Here is a 17,378-nt window from a genome sequence, read left to right on the forward strand (position 1 = left end):
GACACATAAGCTCTTTACAATCAAACTAGGAATATTCAACCTGTAATTTTACCAGACAGTCTGGGCAGGATGTGGGGGTGTAGACCTTTTTAGAAAATTGAAAAAAAAAAAAAGTGAAAGTATAAAGGATTTATATACATTCTGACAGGATGGATGTGATATGCAAATGCAATGCAAATATAATGCAAATGAAGCACAACTACTCATGCAAATGAGCATCCTGTCTTTAGAATCAACTGCTGGTTATTCACTTATTTGTCTGCAGCACTGACAGTAAATCTTTCAAAAGCTTGGGATTCAAGTTGCTTTGGTGGAGACATGGATGCATTGTAGAGGAGGGAGTAGCCGGAAGGGGGCTGTCTCTCGAGGAGTCCGAGTGACGCTGTGAGCCTGGAGGCTAGCATTAAGTCTAATATGGCAGAAAGTTTCATATATAGTTATTCTGCCATGGTACTCCAAAAGCTGGTCTTTTGGGGAATAAGCTGAGGACAGAGGCGAGGATATTTTCCTATAGCCTTTCGAGGCTTCACCTCATCTGATTCTCCATCCCCCATCACACGCCATCTGGGCTCTTGTCTAGAGGAGCAGAGAATGGGTAGCCCCACATCCTCACCATAAAGAAGGACCAAGGAAGAGCTATGATTTATATGAGTTAAGAGCTCATATAAATCATAGCTAGATGAGGCTAAGAGTGTGGTGTGGCTCTGCATTTGTGGATCCCCCAGATGCGGAATGCAGCTGAAAGGTGGATTTCTAGGCCTGTTAGGACAACTCGGGAGGTACGGGAAGTGGGACTTGGGAGAAGCAGAGCTGTTTAGTCTCATGCCAGTGATGCAGTAACTGACAACACCAGGACACTTACTTGGAAATCTTAAAGGAAAAAACTGTCAACGGGTTTTGTTTTTGTTTTTTTTTGTTTTTGTTTTTTGTTTTTGCCTCTTCCCAGTATGAAAACCTGTTTATTTATTTATTTTATTTTTCTCCTTCTCTTGGCGTGAAAGGAAATTTCTGGTCGCACAGGCTCTTTCCTGTTGAGAACAGTGATAATGCACACACAAAATAAAAGGGCTGTTAGCAGATATATTTTAATAGAACTCAAAAATTATTATTATTTTTCTTCTTGGATACTCGCCAATCAGTCCTGGGTGAAAACATCACTGCCTACCTGTATAAACTTGGGCAACTTTCTCAACTTTTCTCAAGCTCAGTTCCCCATCTTTAAGGAGGGAAGAATACAGCTACTCTAGCATTGCTATGAAGGCTAAAGGAAATAGCATGTACATTTGACACAGTGCTTGGGTCCCACATTCAATAACATAGCTATTTGTGGTGGCCATCAATGGATTTGCTGTAAGAGTGTAGTCACCTGCGACCACCAATAACTGCCTGCACAAGGAGCTGGAAATTAAAAGAGACAGAGAACACGCAGAAGGACACCAAAACAGTGCCCTGATCAGGGTGCCATCTTTATTACAGAGTAAACCACCTATATAGGCAAACCACACAAGTAAACATATCCAAGCAAAACAGGAGGCTTAACCAAGCCAAACAGGAGGTGTCTCTGAAAACAACAAGAATAGCGAGCCAGCATGACTTGCATGCACATGACCACCTCAGGTCCAATGGAATGGCTACCTCACAAGAGCACTTTGCCCTCTACCTGGTAACTACATCCCACTTCTCCCCAGTGAACCATAATTCCTTCTCCAGTCTTTGTGGTTCTAGTGATGTCACCTGTCTCCCCTGCTCTAGAAGCAGAATTGTATAATTCATGTTCAAACCAACCACGTGTAAATCTATTAGGTTGAGCTGGGCCTGGTGGCACAAGCTTATACTCCCAGGCACTCAGGAGATTGCTGTAGGACTTTGGAAAGTTCAAGGCTTGCTTTGGCTAATCTAGATAAAGCGGGCAAATTTATAAAGAAAGGAAACAGATTAGTGGTTGTTGGAAACAGGAGGGAGAGGGGCTGGAAGTGACTATGGAACACAGTTCGGAGGCTGGTGGATTGCTCAGCAGGTAAAAGTGTTCGCCACGCAAGCCTGGCTACTTGAGTTCATATCCCTAGAACTCGTTTAAAAACTGGAGTCAATGGCTTGCTTGTGTAATCCCAGCATTACTGTGGCTAGAAGGGAGGAGGAGACATGACATGCCCTCGAAAATCTAGGACCTGCTAGCCTCGAGTGTGTAGCTCAGAACTACCTCAGACAGGGTAAAAGGCAGGAGCCAATACCCAAAGTTGGTCCCGGCCCTCTGCATGTGGGCTTGTGTCACATGTGAACTCTCACACATAAACATGTCTACACACACCGTATACACAAAAATGAATACATAAAGAAAAAATTTTAAAAATACTTTCTCTTAGCCAGGCATGGTGGCACACACCTTTAATCCCAACACTCAGGAGGCAGAGGCAGGTAAATCTCAGTTTGAGGCCAGCCTGGCCTACAGAGTGGGTTCCAGGACAGCCAAGGCTACACAGAGAAAGAAACCCTGTCTTGAAAAACCACACACAAAAAAATTTCTCTCTTTGGGGTGACAAAAGTGTTTTGGAATTAATACTATGTTTGCAACATTATAAAGACCCTAAAAACAACTGAATTATATATATAAATTATATATATAATTATATATATAATTTATATAATTATTAATATAAATATATTTCTATAATTTTATTATATTTATAACAATTTATTATATTTATAATAATTATATTTATATAATTTTTATATTAAAAATATATTTTTTTTTGGCAAAAGGACAAAGTCCTGATATGTAGATTGGCCTGGAACTCACAATGCAGAGCAGGCTTGCTTTGCACTTGTGGGTGTTCCTTTTGAGTGCTGGGTTGTAAGCATACCCCACATGTCCAGCTACATATGTATATGTATATTTAAACTTGTAATCCTCCTGCCTCAGCTTCCAAGGTGTTGGAACTATAAGCATGTACCATTATATCAGGATTGGATTTCAAGCTTTAAAAAGATTAATTTTATGGTATGTGAATTATAACTCTATTTAAGAAAGCTAAATAATGGCAATAACAAAGAAGAAGAATGTCACATGCTCAGGCAGTGAGGGCCAATAAGACTGCCCTACCCCTTAGAGCTGTGGGAGGGGCACAGTAATTCCTTTCTTGCATAATCCAACTTGAAATGATATAAGATATAGATGAGCTGAGCTGCCTTACTATGTGCAGAATATGAGGATGAACTGTTCAGCTCAGCTGAGAATAGAGCCAAGACATGGCAAGACTATAAGATCTGGGGTCTCATAGCTCAGGAGTTCAAGATTGCACCCTTCCCAGAAACTCCCCCAGACCAAGGCTCATTGCAAAAGCAAGAGGTTTATTAACCATTGTGCAATGGGGTCACCCCTGCCGGTCAGCAAAAAGTGGCACCCGGAGACAAAGGCCTTTAGGTTTTTAAAAGAAAAATTGCGGGAGATTTGAAGTTCCAGTCTTGGCAATTTAGGATTGGATGAGGAAGCTATAAAGTAAGATAATTGGTTAGTCTTAGGTGCTCAAGCTTGGCCAGTCCTGCCAAGTGTGGATGCAGCTGCAATTGAAGGTGGGGGTGGTTAGCTCATCCTTTGGCTGGAGGTCAGGAGCTACTCAGAAGAAGTCTGGGTTCGTTGCTAAGAAACACTATCACAAAGACAAGGGTCTGGTCGTTCTTTTTGCTGAATGAAGGTCATTGCTTGCGTGCCTTTTTTTTTTTTTTTTTTTTGTTTCTGTCCTCACAGATAGGGTCACATTTTTCCATTCTCTGGAAAAGTACTAAGAGGCTTTAGCTTAACTTGAACCTAAAACTCAAAAAACTATAGGCTTTAGAAGACATACAGGTTACAAAGTTAGTCTAACCCTTTCCAGACCACTAGACCTGGGTCATACAGGAGCTCTGTGACTGAGGCAGGCAAGCACAGGGAATCGTGTAGAAACTTGGTGCTCTGCTTGGTTTATGTTGTGTCTGCACACGCATTCCTTTCTTTGAAAAGAGTTCTGCATGGATTTTATTACATTTGTTCATTTGTGTGTGTGTGTACAGGTAAGTGTGTGCCACTGGAGGTATGTGGAGGTCAGAGAACAACTAATAGGAGTCCATTCTCTCTTTCCACCATGTGGGTCCTAAGGTTCAAACTCAGATCATCAGCTTAGTAGCAAATTAAACCCACTGAATTATCCCAGAAGACCACATCCTATTTTTTTTCTTTAAAAAAAAAGTTAATCAAAGATTTATTTTATGTGTATGGGTGTGTAGCCCCATACATATGCATACACTGTCTATGGATGCTGAAAGAGGTCAATGGATCCTGTGAAACTGGAGTTGTACACAATTTTGAGCAGTTATGTGAATCAAGTCCTCATCCTCTGGAAGAGCAGCCAGTCCTCTCAACTGATAAGCCATCTCTCTTACCCTCACTGTGGAGAGCTGCTTGTTTGTCAGGCTGCTTTGTTACTGAGTTCTTAGCGAAAAACATGGTTTCACCCTGCCCTTCACCTGGAGACAGGAATAGGCAGGATGTTTTGCCAAGTTACTTCCCCTTTGTTTGTGTGAGGATCGCACAGACAGGTGGTTGAAGTAAACAATTTTGACTTCTTGTTGGAACTGCTTCACTGTATTGAGGTTCTTTGCTCTGACTATAAAAAGGAATTGTGGAATAAACCAGGTGACAGTTTTTACTGGCAGCCCTCTTGAACTGATCTCGTGTATGGTGTGTGTGTGTGTGTGTGTGTTGTTTGTGTGTTTAATTTTCTTTCAGTCCTCACTCCCCACTCAGGAACTGTTGGACTCTGCCAGAGGGCTTCCTCACTCACTATGTACACTTACATGCACACACACATGCACCAACACACATGTACCTGCTTTAAACAATGCACCTAGCAACATGTTATCAACCCAAGATCCCTACTTGTATCAAATTGCATGCAAACTCCACTCCAAACAATGGAATATCCTTCTTTTCCTTAGCCACCAAGACACATTCTGTCCAATCCAGGTATGACGATGGGGGTGCCAATTTGGCCTAGACTGGTTTTGGGTGCATTGGCCATAAAGCAAGCTGTGTCCTTAATGTGAACTTTTAGGGGAGAATTCCCTCTTCTGTCTCTACACAACTGAGTATGAGAGACCAAAGAATTAAAAATTAGTCTTTTGAGTTAATTGAATTAAGTTTAAAGCACAAGCCTGAACAAAAGCCAGATAGGTGGAGCTGCCCAGCCACCTGCAGAGAGGAACCAGCCTTACTGCATTCTTTTCTTGCCCACCTGAGATACAGTTGCCTGGCCCATATGGCCAGGCCAGAACCATGTATGGACTTGGCACCTAAAGTTATCCAATTGTGTAAAGCTTGTGTAAGCAGGGGGCCTGGAGGCCCCCTGCTTGCAGTTTTGCCCTTTAAAAACCTTGTTCCCCTAGACTGTCCCACTGCTTACCTCTGTTTCCACAGGGATCTTGTGACCCAGGCTTGAATTTATATTCAATAAACCCTCATGTGTTTTGCAGCGGAGTCAATTCCTGGTGGTTTTGGGGGAGTCTCATAAACTGGGCATAACAGGTATGTATATAATTAAAATCAAGTGCATTATGAGAAAGGATATGTAACTGGAGTTTGCCACTTTGTGGGTTCTTCTTTCACCCTTTTCCACTCCTTCTTCTCTTTGAACCCCCTAACACTAAATAAGAGAGAGAGAGAAAGAGAGAGAGAGAGAGAGAGAGAGAGAGAGAGAGAGAGAGAGAGAGAAAAGGAGAGGAAAGGAAAATGATCCTTGAATAAAGTCAGGGGTCATAAAGGGGGTGACTTCATTGTTAGACTACTTCCTGCTGATTAGGGACATAAAGGTCCTTGGGCAAGTTTGATCTTTGATGACAGAATATCTAATTTCTAATTGTTGTTGTTTCTTCTTTGCATACAACTACTTAAATAACTGACCAACAGCAACCAACAACAACCAACAACAACCAACCAACAATCTTCCCCCCATACCTCTCAGGGCTCTAGCATTTATATACATAACCTTTGAAAAGTCCCCAGAATTCCAAAGGTCACACAATCACAGAAACTATCTGCAGCTGGCAAAAATCACATCACCACCAGAGCACAAGGCAAATTATAGTCAGCTGCAGCAAAGCAGCCCCATGTCCCCATACCTGGAATTAGAACAAAAACATATTCTTATACTGTTTCTAATTTTTGTTTCTTTGTTTGAGACAGGGTTTCTCTGTGTAACAGCCCTGCCTGTCCTGGAACTCTCTTTGTAGACCAGGCTGGCCTCAAACTCACACAGAGATCCACCTACTTTTGCCTCCCAAGTGCTGGGATTTAAGGCATATGCCCAGCTATTTCTGAGTTTGTAAAGAAACCAAAATTCCAATATTCACACTGCAAGGAAATGCACAATTGAAAAAAAAGGTTGTCAGGCATTGGTGGTGTATACCTTTAATTCCAGCACTTTGGAGGCAGGCCTATAGATCTCTGTGTGTTCAAGGCCAGCCTGATCTACAGAGTGATTCCAGGACAACCAGTGCTACACACCAAGAAACCCTGTCTCAGGGGGATAAAAAAGGTTAAATAAATTAATCTCTCAATCAAAATAGAACCATTTGCATTATACCTCTTAGTAACTAAACTCCTTCTCTTGAACCCTATAAAAGGAACCTCAAACAGCAATCAGGGACTTTGAGCAGCTTCACTTTTTGTGGCACACCATTGATCTCTACTATGAATTCATTTGTAATATGTACCATCCCTTTGCTTTCAGTAGAGTATTCTTGCTATGTCACAAAAATCTGTGTTCCTTTATGTCATTGAACAAGGTCCGACTACCAGTAACATAGTCAGGAGTTTGCCTGGTACTATCTTGGCAAAAAAAAAAAAAGTCTATTCATCATGCTGGCTGTACCAGTTTGAGAAATAAAGATAAACTAAACAAAACAAACAAATAAAAAAAAAACCCAATATGTGTGTCAGAGATTGTATATGGACTAGAAAGCTGAAAATATTTACTACCTGGGTCTTTTTTGAAATAGTGTGTGGCTCGGTGTATTAAAACAAACATCCCACACTCCCACAAGCCGAGAATTCAGACAGGGTTTGACTGGCCAATCACTCTGCTCTGTGTGGTGCCGTCTGATCTTTTGGGTGTACTCAGCTGAAGAATGAGCCAGTCTAGAGCTTCGGCTCCCAGCTTCATTTACATATCTGGGTCTTGGCTGCACGCCTAGAAAGGTAGGCTCGGTGGGGTCCCTCTTCCTTTGTACACTGTCTTTCTATCAGGCTGGTTGCAGTTATTACAGAACAGCGAAGGCAGGCCTTGAGGTAGGCTTACATCGGGATGGCATTTATTTCATCTGTAATAGATTCAAAGAGAATGGAAAATTTGAGGCTATCTTTACCTTGGGACCCAGTATGTTCATTCACCCTGGGAACCCTGGTTCGTACCATATCTACTGGAACATGGACTCTGATGGATGGAATAAGACTATTTTTAATATGAAGATGATTAGATTTTGAGTTAAATCTAGGCTGGGGTCTACTTGGAACCTTAGGGAGCACCCCTTGCTGCCCGTTCTAATCTGTGGGCTGCCCTGTGCCCAGCACTGAGCTGTATCAGCACATTTGAACCTCAGTTCCCATTTTGGTTAATGAAGAGCAATAAAACCTGCGTATCACAGAATTAAACAACATAAGGGATTGGAGAAGGCTGCAGATATGAGCCGTAATGTTCTCTTTAACGTTGGGTTGTTATTGTTGTCATTTGCCTGGAGTGGGGAGCAGACAAGGCTAGAGGCGCCCTGCCCTACAGAATGGCTCCTCAACCTTGTTCCATTTCCCAAGCGTGCACCAGCCTGTTCCCGAGAGAACCACGTGATAGGAGAGTGAAGCCGAGTTCCTACGGCTCCAGCCAAGGAAGATTTATTTCCCTATGGTGGCTCTAATGATGGTTCGATGAGACTCATAATTCCATAATGATCTTGGTGCCGGCGACTCTCCTCCCGGGGTGTCTCTGTAGAGGCTGTGGGAAAACAGGAAGCCACAATGGCTAAGCAAGTAAGAATGATGAGTCGCATCTAGCAAGCTTCTTGTTGCCTGGATGGGCCCATTGTGTGCTCCAACATACGGAGTGATAAAGACGCTTCCGAGAAAAACAGCGTTCAGCTTGTCATCTTCACCTGGCTGCGGGAACGCGGCACTCCGTTCCGGGAAAGGCCCCTGAAGCCCTCCGTCTGAGAGACACTTGCACGCCTCGGCTTTCCTCTGCGCCTCGCCTCACTTGTCTCTGGAGGGAGGGTTTGTCTACTTGAGCAATGCCCCTTCGTACAAGCCTTCCACAAAGGCTGCCCGACAGCCTAGGAATGCATAATGGCTGTTGTGCATTTAGGTCTGAAAGTGAGACCGTTACTTGGAATGCTAAGCAGCTTTGTGAAGCGGAGTCCCTGTGACCTCCTCGATACCCAGACGTGTGAATGTGCTATTTGACTTTCTCAGCCACGAGCGTGATGTCCGCAGGGCCAGCAGGGATGGAAGAAAACACCACCACCAACACAAATTGCTGAGGTTAGTTTGCACTTCCCTCTGCCAGGCACTGCGTGGAATGCCTCCCATGTGCATACAGCCACTGACTCCCTCCCTCACTGCTCTCCTTCCTTCTTTCCCCGCTGAAGATCCGACGCACGCGCACGCTGGGCAAGTGCTCTACCACTAGGCTACATTTCTAGTCTTCTATTTGTAAAATTAAAAACATTATTACAGTTAAGATTTTCACTGGGCGGGGGGCGCAGGGCACACGTGCCCATGTGGAGGCAGGAGGACAGCTAGCTGAAGTCTCTTCTTCCCTTCTGCCAAGTGGGTCCCCAGGACCGAATTCATGCTGTCCCGCTTGGCTGCAGGTGTCTCTACCTACCACAGACCGTCTCTCTGGCCCGCTGGGTGCTGTCAGGGGAGAGAGCGGTTCTCCCCTCCTTAGCTTGCTGACCCTGAGCTGCGTTGCGGTGCTCAGTTCTGGGCCTCCGGCTCCGGGATTCCAGGAGCCACCAGTCTTTCCGAAGGCCCCTGCCTGGAGATGCAGCCTTCTTGGCAGTTGGTGGGAGGCTAGTCAAAGGTTAATCCAAGGAGCAGGTAGAGCTGAAGAGCAGATGTGCAGTGACCTGGTTTTTAGGACTTTTTCCAAATATGCCTGAGGGGCAGGGGGAAAATTGCACAGAATTGTGACAGTCAGCTTGGTTCACCCCAAAATGAAACATTGTGTTCACCCATCTGACTTTTTCTTTTTCCTTTTGAGACAGGTTTTGATTTATCCCGGGCTGGTCTTAGGATGTATAGCCAAGCATGACCTCAACTTTCTGATCTTCATGCCTCTACATCGTCCGGAGGATGGAATTACAGGCCTTCATCACCAAATACATCCACTTTCTGCTTTTTGTTTTTGTTTTCCCTTTTCCTGTTAATCTTGCTCGCAGCCCTGGCTGTCCTGAAACTCCCTCCGTAGACCAGGCTGGCCTTGCACTTGCAGGGATCCACTTGCCTCTGCCTCCTGGATGCTGGGATTATATCAACATGTGCCACCATGCCTGGCTCTGACTAGTTTATTTGTTTATTTTTATTTTTAATTATGAGTTGTACTTGACAGTTTAATGTCAACTTGACAGAAGGAAACCTCAATTGAGAAAACATTACCATAAGATCCAGCTGAAAGGCATTTTTCTTTCCCTCTTTCCTTTTTTCCTTCCTTCCTTCCTTCCTTCCTTCCTTCCTTCCTTCCTTCCTCCTTTCCTCCCTCTTTCCCTCCCTCCCTCCGTTCTTTCCTTCCTTCTTAAGACAGGGTTTCTCTTTGTAGACCATGCTGGTTTTGAACTCACAGAGATCCATCTGGCATCAAAGGCATGCACCACCACAGCTGGCTTGCATTTTCTTAATTATTGACCAATGAGGCAGGGCCCAGCCCATTGTGGGTGTGGCCATCCCTGGGCTGATGATCCTGGGTTCTATAAGAAAGCAGGCTGAGGAAGTCTTGGGAAGCAAGTCACTAAGAAGTACCCTCCGAGGCTTCTGTATCATCTTCTGCCTCCAGGTTCCTGCTCTGTTTGAATTCCTGTCCTGACTTCCTTCAAAGATGAACAGTGCTATGGAAGTATAAGCTGAATAAACCCTTTCCTCCCCAAATTGCTTTTTGGTCATGGTGTTTTTGTCACAGCAATAGAAATCCTGACTAAGACATGTGTATATATGTTTATGTGTGCACGTTAGTGCAAATGAGTGCAATGCCCTCGGATGCCGCCGGCATTGGTGCTGGGAACTGAACCCAGGTCCTCTGTGAGAATCATGTTCTAGCTTTGCTTCTCTGCTGCTGTGATAAACATCATGTCCAAGAGCTCCTGGGGAAGGAAAAGGTTAATTCCCTTCTCACACTTCAAGGTCAGGTTCCTTCACTGAGAAATAACAGGGCAGGAACTCAAGTAGAAACTGAAGCGAAAGACATGGAGGAATGCTGTTTTTGGCTTGCTTTCGAGGTCATGCTCAGCTAACTTTCTTATAAAGCCCAAGCCTGCTTACCTAGGGACAATGCCACTATGGGCTGAGCCCTACTAATCAATACAGTCTCCCACAGACATGGCCATAGGCCAATCTGATGGAGGTGATTCTTAATTGAGGTTTCCTTTTCCCAAGTGACTCTAGGTTGTATTAAGCTGACAATAAAAACTAGCCAGAATTAGCAGAATGCACTTTATTTATTTTTTTTCTTTTTTTTGGTTGGTTTTTGGCAATTGTATCTCTGAGTTCTAGGCCAGCCTGGTCTACAAAGTGAGTACAGGATAGCCAAGGCCACACAGAGAAACCCTGTCTTGAAAAACCAAAAAAACCCAAACAAAACAAAAACAAATTACCCAGTCTGTGGTATTCTGTTATAGCAGTGAAAGATGGATTTAATAGGCCACGCAGAGACATGGAGAGGTTTGTCAGTGTCCTGGATGACAGCACCTGCTGAGATTCCAGCCATCATCCAGTGTCAACTCAGCCCCAGGATTGGGCATCTTGTCCTTGTCATGACATCCCAGTTGCCAATGCATGGAGTAGAGTCGATGCTTCTCTGCTGTCTCCTGCCCAAGCTGCTAAATAAATTATTGTTTTAAGAGACTGAATTGAAGGATGCTTTGTTGTGTAGCAATGAGTAACTTGAACAGGACTAACACTGGGTCTGCCCTGTGCGTGTGCTCACTCCTGCAGTTCCAAGCCTCTGTGGGTGCCCACAGGCAGTCATTTTGTCAGATGTCTGTGTACACGAATAGATGTGTGGCTGAAGCCCTTCTGCTGACAGAGCTGTGGTTCTTGGAGCTTTGCTTCAGCCTTGGTGTGAAAATACTTTGAAATCTTGTCTGTCTTCTGGCTCTCCCTCTCTCTTTTCAGTATGTTCCCTTTGAAACAGAAAGGCCTATTTAGCTGAGAGCTAGTGCAGTTTAAATTTACTGACCTTCCTCTGGCCCAAGCCCCTTGGAGCTGCCAAAGCCTTTTAGTGGGTTAGAGTCGGCCATCAAGAAACCTTTATAACCCTTTCATAAGGACTCAAAATACTGTGCTGTTTCATTCCTCAATCTGTTCTGTCTTTGAGGCCTTTAGCAATGCAGTCACGGGGTGTGGGGGGTGGTCCTGGGTATTGAAACTAGAATTAAACAGAAACTTGGTTGTAGTTTTACTTTTAATTATTCATGTGTATGTGCATATTTGTGTAGGCACGCTAATGCCACTCATGAAGGAGCAGGTCATAGGATAACTTATTGGGGTTTTTTGTTTTCTCTTCCCACCACAGGGGCCCCTAGGACCAAACTCGGGTCTTCAGGCTTTGCAGCATGTGCCTCTAGCCACTGAGCCATCTTGCTGGCCTGAGACTAGAATTCTTGACTTTCACCAATGAAGCTGGTGATACAGGCTCATGTGTGCCCAAGTCTAAGGAGAGGTCAGGTGGATTCTACCCTGCCTTGGCTTGAACTACCTCTTCCCAGTACGGCGTGGGCAGTTGTGGATCCCAGTTCTGAACATGAGTGCTCCCCTTAGTCTTTTCTGGACTTTTCCTTGAGTTCAGCTTCTCCATGCTAGCTCTCTGACTTAGCTTTTTTGGGACTATTCTCATCCTTGCACTCAGGTACTTTCTAGTCTAATATCCAGTAGTCGCAGCTGGACAGCACATCTGTAAAGGATTCGGAGATTTTGTTTCTATGGCAATGGGAACAAAATCCTCCCCACTACCTCACAAGAGTGTCTGGAACAGATCATGTATGTGAAGACTTTGCTCAAAAGGGGACCGGGGGAAGGAAGGGTTGGAGAGACGTCTCAATGGTGAAGAGGACCTGAGTTAGGTTCCTAGCACTCATACTGGGCAGCTCACAATTAATTGCCTGGTGGACACCCACACTCACACACACATATCATACACAGGCACACAGATACATACACACATATTTTAAAAAATAAAATTAAAAAAAAGTTTGAGGCAGCATCTCTCTTGAGCTATGACTGTCCTAGAACTCACTATGTAGACCAGGCTAGCCTAAAACTCATGGAGATTCACTTGCCGCTGCTTCCTGAGAGCTGGGATTAAAGATGTGCATCATCCACCAATACCCAGCAAAACAAATTAAAAAAAAAAATAAGGAGAGGGATTTTGGACAACTGCAGTGTGAACAAAGTGGATCGTAGTTTGAGCCCTTTGTTAATGTTACTGTAAAATGGTACTTTCTGGTTGTTCAATTTGCTCTCTTTACATTTTTGTGTTTCTTACTTGACCCCTGAGCTCTTTGAGCTTAAGGACCCAGAGGTAACACTTCACATACAGCCGCATTTCCACAGCCATGGCTGCATATAACTTGATGCTCACATCCAAGAGCCCCAGAAGTCTAGAACACAGAGGGGATTCCTGGCAGTAGGATTTGAGGTATGTGGTGAAAGTTCCCCTCTCGCTAGGTTTGGTAGCTTATGCCTATATTATCCTGCCTCCGAAGGCTGAGGCAGGAAGATTGTAAGTTCAAGGCCAGACTGCATACAAAGTTAGTAGTAGTCTGTCTAGGGTTATGAAGTGAGACCCTGTGTCACCAAAATAAAGACACAAATAAACACATGTATTCCCTTGTATCATTACTTTTTTTTTTTAGATAAGTACCTGTTGGAAGCAGCTGAAGGACAGAAGATTTTACTCTGGTTTGCAGTTTGCTGTCCTTTATGGTGGTAATAGGAGTACGAGGAGGCTGGTCCTATGTTGTCCCAGCCAGGAAGCAGAAAGAGATGAACACTGATGTTCGTCTTACTTTCCACGCTCTTCTCTCTTTAAACACTGTAAGAGATGCATCCAGAAATTCATCAGCGAGATGGTTCTAAATCATGCAAAGAAATCGATGATGGAGAGTATCTGTCACATCCCTCAAGATGCTGAGTAGTACTGGTTTCCAGTCAGCCATGTGATCAGCGGGGTGAGCAGCAGGCGCTCTATGGTATATGTGCTGCTAAGCTACTGTAGGGTAGGTGTAGAAAATGCAGTTCTCGTTTTATTTATTTTTTATTTATTTATTATTTTAGTGGGGTGGGGGGGTCGAAGAGCTTGCCATTGAGTTCATGTCAGAAATAGTCCCTGTTCCCCTTAATAGAGAACCCCTTACTAGAGATAGAGCCTCACTGTGTAATGCAAACTGATCTCAAACTCTCATCCCACTCCCTCAGCCTGCTAAGTGCCGGATTGTAATCCATTATTCCCAATGTTAAGTGCATTTTGGACTTACAATATTTTTGACTTAGTATAGCAATGACACAAGGTAGAATTATTCCTGGCTCCACCTCCTCCCACTGCTTTTCTGAGCATGCCATAGGAGGGTAAACTGTTTGCTGCTCTTTCCTATCTAGAACCCAAGGAAATGTTTTTAACATTTCTCATTAATTGGTACTTTCTATTCAGTTACGCACAGGAGCTCATTCTCCTTCCCTCGCTATGGATCAAGGCTTTGCTCAGTGATGATGAAGTCAGTTTTCCACCTGCTTGACATAACTAAGACGGCAAATTGAAAGTGGAAAGCTCACCTAATACACAAAGAAGGGAAAGGAATTCCAGAAACGAGTTGATAGCTGTTTCTTAGGGAACACTTGCCAGTTGAGGACATTGCTGGCTTAGTTTATCTTTTTCTTCATTAACAAATGGCCTAGAATCACTGGTAACTATTTTACTAGTCAGGTTTCATGGTTCTGTATAGATGTGGTGTAGTAGCACGAAAACAGGACTATATGGGGCTAGAGCGATGGCTCAGTGGTTAAGAGCACTGGAGGCTATTCCAGATGACCTGAGTTCAATTCCTAGCATACACAAGACAGCTCACACCTCACTATAACTCCAGTTCCAGGGGATCCAACACACAGACATTCATACAAGCAAAACACCAATTCACATAAAATAAAACTAAATCTTAAAAAAAAAAGGGAACCATGGCTTTGGAGGTGTCCCATCCTCTCTGAATCCCCGCTTCTGCCATTTTCATTCTATGTTCTTGTGTAAGTCCTTTATTCTGTTATAGCTAACTTTAGTTAAAGCTGCCAACTTGATGCACCCAGGAAGAAGGAACCTCAGTAGAGGAATTTCCTCCAGCAGATTGGCCTTCCATATTTCTAGATTGGTAATCAAGAAGGGCCCAGATCACAGTGGGCAGTTCCATCCCTATGAAGATGTAAGAAAGGTAGCCAAGCAAACCAGAATAAGAAAGACAGCAAGTTGCATTTTTCAATGGTCTTTGCTTCAGTTCCTGCCTCATGTTCCTGACCTGACTTTGTTAGATGATTAACTGTAACCTGTAAGTCAAATAAACCTCCCCGCCACCCCCCAAGCTGCTTTTAGTCATTATTTTCTTACAGCAATGGAAAGTAAACTAGAACATCCTTTTTGAGCTCTGTTCTATTTGTAAGAAAAGAGGACAGCAATCCTTTTTTTTTTCTTTTTTATATTAATTACATGTTATTTACTTTGTATCCCAGCTGTAGCCCCCTCCCTCATTCCCTCCCAATTCCACCCTCTCTCCCTCATCTCCTCCCTGCCCCTTTCCAAGACCACTATTAGGGAAGGACCTCCTTCCCTTGCATCTGACCCTAGCTTATCAGGTCTCTTCAGAACTGGCTGCAATGTCCTCTTCTGTAGCCTAGTAAGGCTGCTCCTCCCTTGAGGGGTGGGGGGTCGAAGAGCTTGCCATTGAGTTCATGTCAGAAATAGTCCCTGTTCCCCTTACTAGAGAACCCAATTGGGTACTGAGCTACCATGGGCTATATTCTGGCAGGGGTTCTAGGTTATATCCGTACATGGTCCTTGGTTGGAGAAACAGTCTCATGAAAGACCCCTGTGCCCTGATATATTTGGTCCTTGTGGAGCTCCTGTCCTCTTCAGGTCTTACTAACTCCCCCTTCTTTCATACGATTCCCTGCACTCTGCCAAAGGTTTGGTTATGAGTCTTAATATCTGCTTTGATACACTGCTAGTTAGCGTCTTTCAGAGGCCCTCTGCGGTGGGCTCCTGTCCTGTTACTTGTTTTCTCCTACCTCCAATGTCCATCCCATTTGTCTTTCTAAGTGAGGATTGTTCATCTTACCCTGGGTCCTCTTTCTTGTTTGTCTTCTTTAGGTGTATAGATTTGAGTATATTTATCCTATCTTATAGGTCTATATAATATAAGTGAGTATATACCATGTGTGTCTTTCTGCTTTTGGCATACCTCACTCAGGATGATCATTTCTAGGTTCCACCATTTGCCTGCAAATTTCATGATTTTCTCCTTTTTAATTGCTGAGTAGTATTCCATTGTGTAAAAGTACCACAATTTCTGTATCCGTTCCTCAACTGAGGGACATCTGGGTTGTTTCCAGGTTCTGGCTATTATGAATAAAGCTGCTACAAATATGATTGAGCAAATGTCCTTGTGTACTTGAGCATCTTTTGGATATATGCCTAGGAGTGGTATAGCTGGATCTTGAGGTAGCACTATTCCTAATTGTCTGAGAAAGCGCCAGATTGATTTCCAAAGTGGTTGTACAAATTTGCATTCCCACCAGCAATGGAGGAGGGTTCCCCTTTCTCCACAACCTCTCCAGCATGTGTTGTCCTTTGAGTTTTTGATCTAAGCTATTGTGATGGGTGTAAGGTGAAATCTCCGGGCTGTTTTGATTTGCATCTCCCTGATGGCTAAGGACATTGAGCATTTCTTTAAGTGTTTTTCTGCCATTCTACAATCCTCTACAGAGAGTTCTCTGTTTAACTCCGTGCCCCATTTTTTAATTGGATTACTTGATTTGTTGCTTTTTAACTTCTTGAGTTCTTTATATATACTGGATATTAGCCCTCTGTCAGATACAGGGTTGACAAAGATCCTTTCCCAGTCTGTAGGCTGTCGTTTTGTTTTGATGACAATGGAGGACAGCAATCCTAATCTTGTAAAATTATTCTGTATGTGCATCACTTAGTAAATATACAGTGTTACAGCAGGATCAAAATGCAGATGACAGCTGGAACGGTGGCGCAGGCCTTTAATCCCAGCACTCCGGGAGGCAGAGGCAAGCGGATCTCTGTGAGTTTTGTAGTCAGCCTGATCTACAAAGCTAGTCCAGGACAGCCAAGGCTACACAGAGAAACCCTGCCTCGAAAAAACAAAACAAAAAGAAAAAGAAAAAAAGTGCAGGCGATGTATTTATTTTTAAAATGATTATTTTATAAAACACACTCAAAACAGAATTATATAAAGCGAGTGGCTTACAGGTGCTCTATTTTGCATGAGTTTTTGAAAGGACTATTTATTGCTTGAGGATTCAATGTGTGTCACAAACTGAGTCATAACATCGTGATTTAAATTTACCTCCCACCCACTCGGGTTTCTTTCTGAAACCCTTACGCTAGAAAGAAGTTACGATCTTGGGAAATTAAACAAGAAACTGAAGTTCTAGAAGGGAAACAAGACCAGGCCCACGGATATCTCTTTTTAGACACTGCTCCCAGCGGAGGGACAGCATTTCAGCGTTGGAAGACGCTAAGGGCGGGGCTTAGCAGCCGCGGAAGGCGGGGCTAACAATGCCGCGCGGAGCGGGAGGTGCCGGAGGCTGTTCTGGCAGGTTACCATTGGGCCAGCTTGGGGATGACGTAATAGCCACGCGCCTCCGGACTCGGGCAGCCGCTGCCGCCGCGTTTGCGCATGAGGAGCTGGTTGCCGCTGCAGCCGCCTGGAATTGTGGGGCTTGTGTTTGCCCCTCGGCTGCGGTGAAAAGCCGAAGGTAGGGGGAGGTGGGGCCCCCGGGCCCCGGAGCGGGACGCAGGGTGGACGGCGCCGGCTCGGCCTCCTGCCGTTAGCGGCCTCCTCCCTCCCGCGCTCTCCGC

At 44.2% G+C, this 17,378-nt stretch overlaps 1 protein-coding gene across 2 annotated transcripts in view; it reads left to right on the forward strand.

Moving 5' to 3' along the window:
• The first annotated feature begins 17,153 nt into the window (after window positions 1–17,153).
• The window catches only part of Sil1 (SIL1 nucleotide exchange factor), a 223,131-nt gene continuing 222,906 nt past the window's right edge, over window positions 17,154–17,378 (forward strand). Inside the window, exon 1 of one of the 2 annotated variants that reach the window (XM_060377458.1) lies at window positions 17,154–17,275. The gene's annotated coding sequence lies outside the window, so the exon portion shown is untranslated. The remainder of the gene's footprint in view (window positions 17,276–17,378) is intronic. The other variant, XM_060377457.1, reaches the window with a different exon arrangement.

This window comes from Meriones unguiculatus, chromosome 2, assembly GCF_030254825.1.
Source record: "Meriones unguiculatus strain TT.TT164.6M chromosome 2, Bangor_MerUng_6.1, whole genome shotgun sequence".
NCBI classification, from domain to species: Eukaryota; Metazoa; Chordata; class Mammalia; order Rodentia; family Muridae; genus Meriones; species Meriones unguiculatus.